Consider the following 11,610-nt stretch of genomic DNA (forward strand, 5'->3'; position numbering starts at 1 on the left):
TTATTTCATTGAGCAGTGGTTTGTAGTTCTCCTTGAAGAGGTCCTTCACGTCCCTTGTAAGTTGGATTCCTAAGTATTTTATTCTCTTTGAAGCAATTGTGAATGGGAGTTCACTCATGATTTGGCTCTGTGTTTGTCTGTTATTGGTGTATAAGAATGCTTGTGATTTTTGTACATTGATTTTGTATCCTGAGACTCTGCTGAAGTTGCTTATCAGCTTAAGGAGATTTTGAGCTGAGACAATGGGGTTTTCTAGATATATAATCATGTCGTCTGCAAACAGGGACAATTTGACTTCCTGTTTTCCTAACTGAATACCCTTTATTTCCTTCTCCTGCCTAATTGCCCTGGCCAGAACTTCCAACACTATGTTCAATAGGAGTGGTGAGAGAGGGCATCCCTGTCTTGTGCCAGTTTTCAAAGGGAATGCTTCCAGTTTTTGCCCATTCAGTATGATATTGGCTGTGGGTTTGTCATAGATAGCTCTTAGTATTTTGAGATATGTCCCATCAATACCTAATTTATTGAGAGTTTTTAGCATGAAGGGTTGTTGAATTTTGTCAAAGGCCTTTTCTGCATCTATTGAGATAATCATGTGGTTTTTGTCGTTGGTTCTGTTTATATGCTGGATTACATTTATTGATTTGTGTATATTGAACCAGCCTTGCATCCCAGGGATGAAGCCCACTTGATCATGGTGGATAAGCTTTTTATGTGCTGCTGGATTCGGTTTGCCAGTATTTTATTGAGGATTTTCGCATCAATGTTCATCAAGGATATTGGTCTAAAATTCTCTTTTTTGGTTGTGTCTCTGCCAGGCTTTGGTATCAGGATGATGCTGGCCTCATAAAATGAGTTAGGGAGGATTCCCTCTTTTTCTATTGATTGGAATAGTTTCAGAAGGAATGGTACCAGTTCCTCCTTGTACCTCTGGTAGAATTCAGCTGTGAATCCATCTGGTCCTGGAATCTTCTTGGTTGGTAAGCTATTGATTATTGCCACAATTTCAGCTCCTGTTATTGGTCTATTCAGAGATTCAACTTCTTCCTGGTTTAGTCTTGGGAGAGTGTATGTGTTGAGGAATTTATCCATTTCTTCTAGATTTTCTAGTTTATTTGCATAGAGGTGTTTGTAGTATTCTCTCATGGTAGTTTGTATTTCTGTGGGATCGGTGGTGATATCCCCTTTATCATTTTTTATTGTGTCTATTTGATTCTTCTCTCTTTTTTTCTTTATTAGTCTTGCTAGTGGTCTATCAATTTTGTTGATCCTTTCAAAAAACCAGCTCCTGGATTCACTAATTTTTTGAAGGGTTTTTTTTGGTCTCTATTTCCTTCCGTTCTGATCTGATTTTAGTTATTTCTTGCCTTCTGCTAGCTTTTGAGTGTGTTTGCTCTTGCTTTTCTAGTTCTTTTAATTGTGTGTTAGGGTGTCCATTTTGGATCTTTCCTGCTTTCTCTTGTGGGCATTTAGTGCTATAAATTTCCCTCTACACACTGCTTTGAATGTGTCCCAGAGATTCTGGTATATTGTGTCTTTGTTCTCATTGGTTTCAAAGAACATCTTTATTTCTGCCTTCATTTCATTATGTACCCAGTAGTCATTCAGGAGCAGGTTGTTCAGTTTCCATGTAGTTGAGCAGTTTTGAGTGGGTTTCTTAATCCTGAGTTCTAGTTTGATTGCACTGTGGTCTGAGAGATAGTTTGTTATAATTTCTGTTCTTTTACATTTGCTGAGGAGAGCTTTACTTCCAACTATGTGGTCAATTTTGGAATAGGTGTTGTGTGGTGCTGAAAAAAATGTACATTCTGTTGATTTGGGGTGGAGAGTTCTGTAGATGTCTATTAGGTCTGCTTGGTGTAGAGCTGAGTTCAATTCCTGGGTATCCTTGTTAACTTTCTGTCTCATTGATCTGTCTAATTTTGACAGTGGGGTGTTAAAGTCTCCCATTATTATTGTGTGGGAGTCTAAGTCTCTTTGTAGGTCACTCAGGACTTGCTTTATGAATCTGGGTGCTCCTGTATTGGGTGCATATATATTTAGGATAGTTAGCTCTTCTTGTTGAATTGATCCCTTTGCCATTATGTAATGGCCTTCTTTGTCTCTTTTGATCTTTGTTGGTTTAAAGTCTGTTTTATCAGAGACTAGGATTACAACCTCTGCCTTTTTTTGTTTTCCATTTGCTTGGTAGATCTTCCTCCATCCTTTTATTTTGAGCCTATGTGTGTCTCTGCACGTGAGATGGGTTTCCTGAATACAGCACACTGATGGGTCTTGATTCTTTATCCAATTTGCCAGTCTGTGTCTTTTAATTGGAGCATTTAGTCCATTTACATTTAAAGTTAATATTGTTATGTGTGAATTTGATCCTGTCATTATGATGTTAGCTGGTTATTTTGCTCGTTAGTTGATGCAGTTTCTTCCTAGTCTTGATGGTCTTTACATTTTGGCATGATTTTGCAGGGGCTGGTACCAGTTGTTCCTTTCCACGTTTAGTGCTTCCTTCAGGAACTCTTTTAGGGCAGGCCTGGTGGTGACAAAATCTCTCAGCATTTGATTGCCTGTAAAGTATTTTATTTCTCCTTCACTTATGAAGTTTAGTTTGGCTGGATATGAAATTCTGGGTTGAAAATTCTTTTCTTTAAGAATGTTGAATATTGGCCCCCACTCTCTTCTGGCTTGTAGAGTTTCTGCTGAGAGATCCGCTGTTAGTCTGATGGGCTTCCTTTTGTGAGTAACCCGACCTTTCTCTCTGGCTGCCCTTAACATTTTTTCCTTCATTTCAACTTTGGTCAATCTGACAATTATGTGTCTTGGAGTTGCTCTTCTTGAGGAGTATCTTTGTGGCATTCTCTGCATTTTCTGAATCTGAATGTTGGCCTGCCTTGCTAGATTGGGGAAGTTCTCCTGGATAATATCCTGCAGAGTGTTTTCCAACTTGGTTCCATTCTCCCTGTCACTTTCAGGTACACTGATCAGATGCAGATTTGGTCTTTTCACATAGTCCCACATTTCTTGGAGGCTGTGTTCATTTCTTTTTATTCTTTTTTCTCTAAACTTCCCTTCTCCCTTCATTTCATTCATTTCATCTTCCATCACTGCTACCCTTTCTTCCAGTTGATCGCATCGGCTCCTGAGGCTTCTGCATTCTTCACGTAGTTCTTGAGCCTTGGCTTTCAGCTCCATCAGCTCCTTTAAGCACTTCTCTGTATTGGTTATTCTAGTTATACATTCGTCTAAATTTTTTTCAAAGTTTTCAACTTCTTTGCCTTTGGTTTGAATTTCCTCCTGTAGCTCGGAGTAGTTTGATCGTCTGAAGACTTCTTCTCTCAACTCGTCAAAATCATTCTCCATCCAGCTTTGTTCCGTTGCTGGTGACGAACTGCGTTCCTTTGGAGGAGGAGAGGCGCTCTGCTTTTCTGAGTTTCCAGTTTTTCTGCTCTGTTTTTTCCCCATCTTTGTGGTTTTATCTACTTTTGGTCTTTGATGATGGTGATGTACAGATGGGTTTTTGGTGTGGATGTCCTTTCTGTTTGTTAGTTTTCCTTCTAACAGACAGGACCCTCAGCTGCAGGTCTGTTGGAGTTTGCTTAAGGTCCACTCCAGACCCTGTTTGCCTGGGTATCAGCAGCCTTGTCTGCAGAACCACGGATTTTCATGAACCGCGAATGCTGCTGTCTGATCGTTCCTCTGGAAGTTTTGTCTCAGATGAGTACCCGGCCGTGTGAGGTGTCAGTCTGCCCCTACTGGGGGGTGCCTCCCAGTTAGGCTGCTCAGGGGTCAGGGGTCAGGGACCCACTTGAGGAGGCAGTCTGCCTGTTCTCAGATCTCCAGCTGCATGCTGGGAGAACCACTGCTCTCTTCAAAGCTGTCAGACAGGGACATTTAAGTCTGCAGAGGTTACTGCTGTCTTTTTGTTTGTCTGTGCCCTGCCCCCAGAGGTGGAGCCTACAGAGGCAGGCAGGCCTCCTTGAGCTGTGGTGGGCTCCACCCAGTTCGAGCTTCCTGGCTGCTTTGTTTACCTAAGCGAGCCTGGGCAATGGCGGGCACCCCTCCCCCAGCCTCGCTGCTGCCTTGCAGTTTGATCTCAGACTGCTGTGCTAGCAATCAGCAAGACTCCGTGGGCATAGGACCCTCCGAGCCAGGTGCAGGATACAATCTCCTGGTGCGCCGTTTCCTAAGCCCATCGGAAAAGCGCAGTATTTGGGTGGGAGTGACCCAATTTTCCAGGTGCCGTCTGTCACCCCTTTCCTTGACCAGGAAAGGGAACTCCCTGACCCCTTGCACTTCCCGAGTGAGGCAATGCCTTGCCCTGCTTCAGCTCGCACATGGTGTACTGCACCCACTGTCCTGCGCCCACTGTCTGGCACTCCCTAGTGAGATGCACCCAGTACCTCAGATGGAAATGCAGAAATCACCCATCTTCTGCGTCGCTCACTCTGGGAGCTGTAGACTGGAGCTGTTCCTATTTGGCCATCTTGGCTCCTCCCTCCTAATTTTTCTATTTTTAGTAGAGACAGGGTTTCACCATGTTGGTCAGTCTAGTCTCGAACTCCTGACCTTGTGATTCACCTGCCTCGGCCTCCCAAAGTGCTGGGATTATAGGCATGAGCCACCGTGCCCAGCCCCTAAACTCTTAAATAGTTTTAGTCTGTAAGAGAGAATACTCCTGACCTAAATTGGCCAGAAGCCCCTCTCAGGTTTATTCCCAAAATAAACCTGTCTTTGACTGTTGAGCTGCTTTTCCTGTTTCTTTCTTCAACTCTTACACTCAACATATAGAGAACATCAAGAGTATCAATAAAGAGATAGAAATTATGAAAAGGAACTGAATAGAACTTGAACCATATCCCTGCATTTTCCCTGTCCAACTCCCCCTAAGCAACCACTAATCTACTTTCCATCTGTATAGATTTATCTATTTTTGACATTTCATAGAAATGGAATTACATATAGTTGGTCTTTTGTGAGTAGCCTCTTTCCCTTAGCACAAGGTTTTCATTCATGTAGACACATCCTTCATACCTCTGTGGCTGAATAATACACAATGTATGAATATATCACATTAAAAACACTCATTTATAAATTGATGGGCATTTGGGTTGTTCTGGTCCATTTTTTGCTGGTCCAAGCTTCACCTTCAGATCAGTTACCCGTCTTTTTTTTTTTTTTTTTTTTTGAGACAGGATCTTGCTCCACAGAACAAATCACAGCTCAATGCAGCCTTGACTTCCTGGGCTCAAGCAATCTCCTGCCTCAGCTTTTTGAGTAGCTGATACTACAGGCACATGCCACCATGCCCAGCTAATTTTTTTTTGGTAGAGATGGGGTCTTACTATGTTGCCCAGGCTTGTCTTGAACTCCTGATCTCAAGTGATCCTCCTTCCTTGGCCTCCCAAAGCACTGGCCTTAAGGTGTGAGCTACAGTTCCCATCCTATTATTAAATATTTTCAAACAGGGAGATAAGTTGAAATAATTTTACAAGTGAGCATCCACTTATAGACTGAATTGTCCCCATCCCCTCACCCCCCAAATTAATATGCTGGAGCCCTAACCCCAGTACCTCAGAATGGGACTCTATTTGTAAGATCAGGCTTTTTTTTTTTTTTTTGAGACGGAGTCTCACTCTGTCACCAGGCCGGAGTGCAGTGGTGCAATCTTAGCTCACTGCAACCTCCGTCTCCCAGGTTCAAGCGATCTCCTGCCTCAGCCTCTGAGTAGCTGTGACTACAGGCACGTGCCACCATGCCCAGGTAATTTTTGTATTTTTAGTACAGACAGGGTTTCACCATGTTGGCCAGGATGGTCTCAATCTCTTGACCTCATGATCCACCCACGTTGGCCTCCCAAAGTGCTGGGATTACAGGCATGAACCACCGCACCCAGCCAAGATCAGGCTTTTAAAGAGGCAATTAAGTAAGTTAAAATGAGGCTTTTAGGGTGTGCCCTAATCCAGTTTGGCTGGTGTTTTTATAAGGAAATTAGGACATAATAGATCAAAAAGCATCGTGGTGCACAGACAGAAGGGGCAGCAAGGGGGTAGCCATCTGCAAGCCATGCAGAGACCTCAGGAGAAACCAACCTTGCCAGCCCCTTGATCTTGGACTTCCAGCCTCCAGGACTGTGGGAAAATAAATTTCTACTTTTTATTTATTTATTTTCTTTGAAATGGAGTCTCACTCTGTTGCCCAGGCTGGAGTGCAATGGTGTGATCTTGGCTTACCGCAACCTCTGCCTCCCAGGTTCAAGTGATTCTCTTGCCTCAGACTCCCAAGTAGGTGGGACTACAGGCATGCACCACCATGCCCACACGATTTTTGTATTTTTAGTAAAGACGGGGTTTTGCTATGTTGGCCAGGCTGGTCTAGAACGCCTGACCTCAAATGATCCGCCACCCTCGGCCTCCCAAAGTGCTGGATTACAGGCGTGAGCCACTGGGCCTGGCCCAAATTTCTACTTTTCACCAGCAAGTCTGTGGTATTTTATAGTAGCCCTACCAAACTAATATAATCTACCATCTAGATTCCATCAGTGATACTTTATTATACTTGCTTGACCACATTGATCTCTGTATCATTCATCAACCCATCTTTTTTTATTTTTATTCTTTTTTTTTTTTGCATTTTGAAGTAGGTTGCAGACAGCAATAGATTTCTCCCCTAAACATTTTTAACATACATATCATTAATTAGAGTTCAAAATTTGGGGCTGGAAGATCTCTTTCCAAGGTGGCTCATCTTCTGCCTAGCAATGTGGTGCTGGAAAGTTGGTCCTTTGCCACGGCGCTGCTTGAGTGTCCTCATGGCATGGTGGATGGCTTTCTCCAGGGAGGGAGCAATTGAAGAAACCAAGGAGGAAGCTTCAGTGTGTCTTATGACCTGGCCTGAGATGCCACACATGGTCACTTCAGCGGCAGCACTGTATTGATTATATGGGTCATCTGATTAAATATTGGGGTGTGTGTGGGGTGCTACACAGGACAGGAATCTCAGGTGGCAAGGATCCTTGGTGAGCATCTTGAAGGCTAGCGAACACATCCACCTTTCCTCCAGACCACCTCATCAGCCCAGAAATCCCCACCCCCTGTTATCTTTTTTTTCTGCTGTAGAGCCTGGTTTCATTGTAGCTGTCTGGGGCCTCTGGCATTTATGGCTGTGTTTGGGATAAGTTGCAAGGTTTCCTTTCCCCTTTCTCCCCTCTCTGTTCTTCTCAGCCTCGCCCCCAGCTTCACCCTTCCTTTTCCTCTCAGGGCCTTTCTGAGCAGTTGATGCTCTGAGGGTCAGCTGGGAATGCAGCCTATAAGAGCGGTCTGCTGGGTGCAGGAAATGTTGGGGGAAGGTTTGCTTCCTGGGCTCCTGTCACCTCCTGTATTATGGGAGCTTGGGGGTATATGCTGGCATGTTGGGACTACTGTTGTCTTCCATGTTCTAACATTCCCTGGGAAAGGAGACACTTGGTTTGATGGGGCTCTACGTATCTGCTATCAGGTGGGGACAGACATCTGCATTGCAAGAGCAGGCTGAAGAGTTGCCTACTAGGGCTCAGCTGGTTTCTTGTGTTTGGAATAAAGAGGGCTCACTGAAGGGGCAGTCATCTTATGTTAGGGAAGACTTGAGGGACTCACACTGTGGGCTCTCCTCATTTATGTTGAGAGTGTTGCTTCCTGATGCTTCTGTCAACTCTTATTTTGTAATAATCGAATGAGAGGTAGAACCTGGCGGGTTGTCTGTTGAGATTCTCATGATTGTATTGGGGGAAGACTGTGGTATCCTTGCTGGGGATATTTGTGTCTGCTCTTGGGGAGACAAGGGAGGCAAGCTAGGGTTTGTGTTGAGTGAGAGTGTTGTGGAATTTGGAGCTTTCTTTAGTATGTAGGGGATTGGAAATTGCCTTTTTGGGTTTCCTTCATCTAATGTTAGAGGAATATAGGGGGGTCACTTGAAGTTCTCATCTGATGGAATCCTCATTATGTTGAGGGGTGTAACTAAGAGGCTGGAGGTACGAGCTCCTGTTTTTTAGGGCCTGGAGGATCACTACCTTTGACTCCCATTTTTTAAATATTGGGGAGTCAGGGAAGTGTACCTGGATGGAGGTCCCATTGTCTTAGTTTGGGAAGAAGATGGGTTGTTATTCTGTGGGGGTCCACTTATCTCTGTCCAGTGGGTTTGGAAGGGTCTCTTTTAACCTATTTTATCTAGTGTTGAGGGGGTTACTAGAGTCACTTTCTGGGTCTTCCTTATTATTGGTATAGATGAGGTAGGTCACTGGGCTTGGGATCCTCATTGTTTAGTGCTGAGGGGCAGCTGAGGAAGTCACTTATGGGACTGCTGTCATTTCAAGTATCAGACATAACTGGAGGTGCTTACTGAAATTTCCATCAGTTCTAGTTTTGGGAGGATGGATGTCTTGCTTTCTCAGTATCTTTTGTGTTTGGGGATGACACCTGCTAACTGAGGTCTTGTTGCCTCTAGTTTTGGAGGGGCCTGATGACCCCTTACTAGGACTTCTATCAGCTCTATTGTTAGATGCAGACTATACGCACCACTTGTTGGGCCTTCCATAATCACTAGTCTTGTGTGTTTGTGTGTGTTGGGGGAGAAATCTCCTGCAGTGCTTTCCACCACCTCTAGTTTGGGGAGATAAATGCAATGTGTTTTTAAAAGCATTTTATTTTGGAAAGTTTAGATATACATAAAAGTTGTAAAACTATACAGGGTTGTTTTATACAGTCAGTACTGATTTATATTTACTTGCATCTTATGTTTCCTGTTGATCTTAATTCCTGGAATTATGTATGTCTCTATGGAATCATTTTCCTGAAGCCTGAAGAAATCTCTTCAGTGTTTCTGAAAATACAGTTATGCTGTTAATTCTCTCAGCTTAAAAAAATCCCTCCCAGGCCGGGCGTGGTGGCTCACATCTGTAATCCCAGCACTTTGGGAGACCGAGGTGGGCAAATCATGTGAGGTCAAAGGATCAAGACCATCCTGGCCAACATGGTGAAACCCTGTCTCCACTAAAAATACAAAAATTAGCTGGGCGTGGTAGCACACACCTGTAGTCCCAGCTACTCAGGAGGCTGAGGCAGGAGAATCACTTGAACCCAGGAGGAGGAGGTTGCAGTGAGCCGAGATCATGCCACTGCACTCCAGCATGGCGACAGAGTAAGACTCCATCTCAAAAAAAAAAAAAATTCCCTCCCATTGGAAAACATTGTTGCCTTCAGTTTTGAAGAATATTTTCTTAGGTTACAGAACTTTTGATTGACAATTTCCCCCTCCTCCAACCCATTTAACCCTTTATATGTCAGATGTCATTCATTGTCTTCTTGCTTCCATAGTTTCTTTTGAAAAGTCATCATTAGTCTTATTGATGCTCCTTTGAAAGCAATGTGTCCTTCTTCTTTGGTTGTTTGGTAGATTTGCAGTTTGTCTCTCATTTTCTATGGTTTGTCCATGTTTCCTCCATTTCCCTTAACATATTATTCTTGGTTATTTTAAAGTCTTTGTCTGCTAACTCCAATACCCAAATTGTCTCTGGATCTGCTGCTATTGATTTATATATTCATAAATGAGGACATTTTCCTGTCTCAATGGATGAAGGAGAGTGAGGTCTGACCCTGGCTATTTCCTGCAGGAGGACCTGGGGCTGGATGCTATCACTGACTGACCTCTCTCAGCTCCTGGAACGCAGCCCTCTCCTCTCATCTCCAGATTCAGTTGCTCCCTCCCTTCGTCCCTTCAGGCTGTGGGGTGTTAGAGCTCTGCCCTGCTAAGCTGCTGGGTGCTTTACAACTTTTTGTGGTTTCCCTGGATCCTGTCCACAGGACTGAGTAGATCCTTTATGAAAACTCTACCTGAATTGTCCTAGTCTGTGGGTGTCAACCTGAGTTCCTGCTGGGACCCTGACTGATGTGCCAACTCACTGAAATAAGGAAAAGTCCTAACAATGTCTCAGAAAACCCAACAAGATCAGGATCTACCATGTCTCTGACCACATCATCTTTTACTGCTCCCTCATCACCCCTTTGTTCCACTCCAGCTGTATTGGCCTCCTTGTTGTGGGCCTTTGCATGCCAACACTACTCTTGCAAGACAAATTCATATGACTCACTGTCCCAACTTGTTGAGATCTCCGCTCAAATGCTCCTTACCAAGAGGCTTTCTTTTCCTAGTTATATAAAATTATTATTCCCAACCCCCCTTAACTCTCCTAAAATGCTTTTTTTTCCCATAACTCTATAATACCATATTTTCTTGATTTTTCTATAATCTGTTCCTCCTCCATTAGGTGAAGTATTTCAATGGCAAAACTTTGCCTGGCACACAGAACATACTCCGTTAATAGGGTAGTGGTTAAGTGCATGGACTGTCTGGGTTCAGATCTTGGCTCTACCATTTACCAGTCAGTGAATGCAGGCAAGTAACTTAAGTGTATCATACCAGTTTTCTCATCTGTAAACTGGGGATAATAACATTACATACTTAAGTTTATAATGCATACTGAGTTAATACTTACATGTCACTTAGAAGGGGGCCTGATCTATGGGAAGTGCAATATAAATGTCTGACCATCAGGAGTTCGAGACTAGCCTGGCCAACATGGTGAAACCCCATCTCTACTAAAAATATAAAAAAATTACCTGGGCGTGGTGGCAGATGCCTGTAATCCCAGCTACTCAGGAGGCTGAGGCAGGAGAATTGCTGGAACCTGGGAGGCCGAGGTTGCAGTGAGCCGAGATCGCACCACTGCACTCCACCCTTGATGACAAGAGTGAAACTCCATCTAAAATAAATAAATAAATAAATAAATGTTTGACCATTTATTATTAATGCATTACAATACTTTGCTATGTAAAAATATCATCTCCACATAAAAAGGAATACAGAAGAAAATACCTAATCCTGTATGCATCTAGTTACATAACGTCAAAATATATAAAAATGACAAAATTACAGTGTTAATACATAAACATAATGGAAGAGTTTACCACACCTCTATCACTAAATAAGGTTAGAAAAAGAAATCTGAACATATGTACTGTACTTGGAAATACAATTAAGTTGCATTAATGTTCATATACCCTATAACCAAATATTAGAGAATATACATTGTTTTCAAAGAAACAACATGGGTAAAATTTGACCAATTTATAGGTTTACCAGTTAGATTCTGCATCCTGCTGGAAGTTAACAGAACACCACCTCAAAAACAAACAACAGATCATGTTGGCTTCAATCAGTTAGGGGTTTCTTTTTTAAAAAATATTCATTTATTTGTTTATTTTGAGACGGAGTCTCGCTCTGTTGCCAGGCTGGAGTGCAGTGGCGCCATCTTGGCTCACTGCAACCTCTACCTCCCAGGTTCAGGCAATTCTCCTGTCTCAGTTTCCCGAGTAGCTGGGAATACAGGTGTGCACCACCACGCCCAGCTAATCTTTATACTTTTAGTAGAGACAGGGTTTCACCACGTTGGCCAGGATGGTCTCGATCTGTTGACCTCATGATCCACCCACCTCAGCCTCTCAAAGTGCTGGGATTAAAGGCGTGAGCCACCACACCCAGCCTAGGGGTTTCTTTTAGTCACATAAGAAGTATAAGAATAAGGAG

At 43.3% G+C, this 11,610-nt stretch overlaps 1 long non-coding RNA gene across 1 annotated transcript; it reads right to left on the bottom strand.

Annotated features, from left to right (window-relative positions):
- Positions 1 to 8,650: 8,650 nt before the first annotated feature.
- On the bottom strand, positions 8,651 to 11,279 carry LOC134809035 (uncharacterized). Its single transcript, XR_010153528.1, has 3 exons — positions 11,164 to 11,279; positions 10,644 to 10,786; positions 8,651 to 9,473 (listed from the first exon to the last, which is right to left on the bottom strand). It is a non-coding gene; the product is annotated as an uncharacterized LOC134809035 (long non-coding RNA).
- Positions 11,280 to 11,610: the final 331 nt, after the last annotated feature.

Source organism: Pan troglodytes, chromosome 20 (genome assembly GCF_028858775.2).
Source record: "Pan troglodytes isolate AG18354 chromosome 20, NHGRI_mPanTro3-v2.0_pri, whole genome shotgun sequence".
Lineage (NCBI taxonomy): Eukaryota > Metazoa > Chordata > Mammalia > Primates > Hominidae > Pan > Pan troglodytes.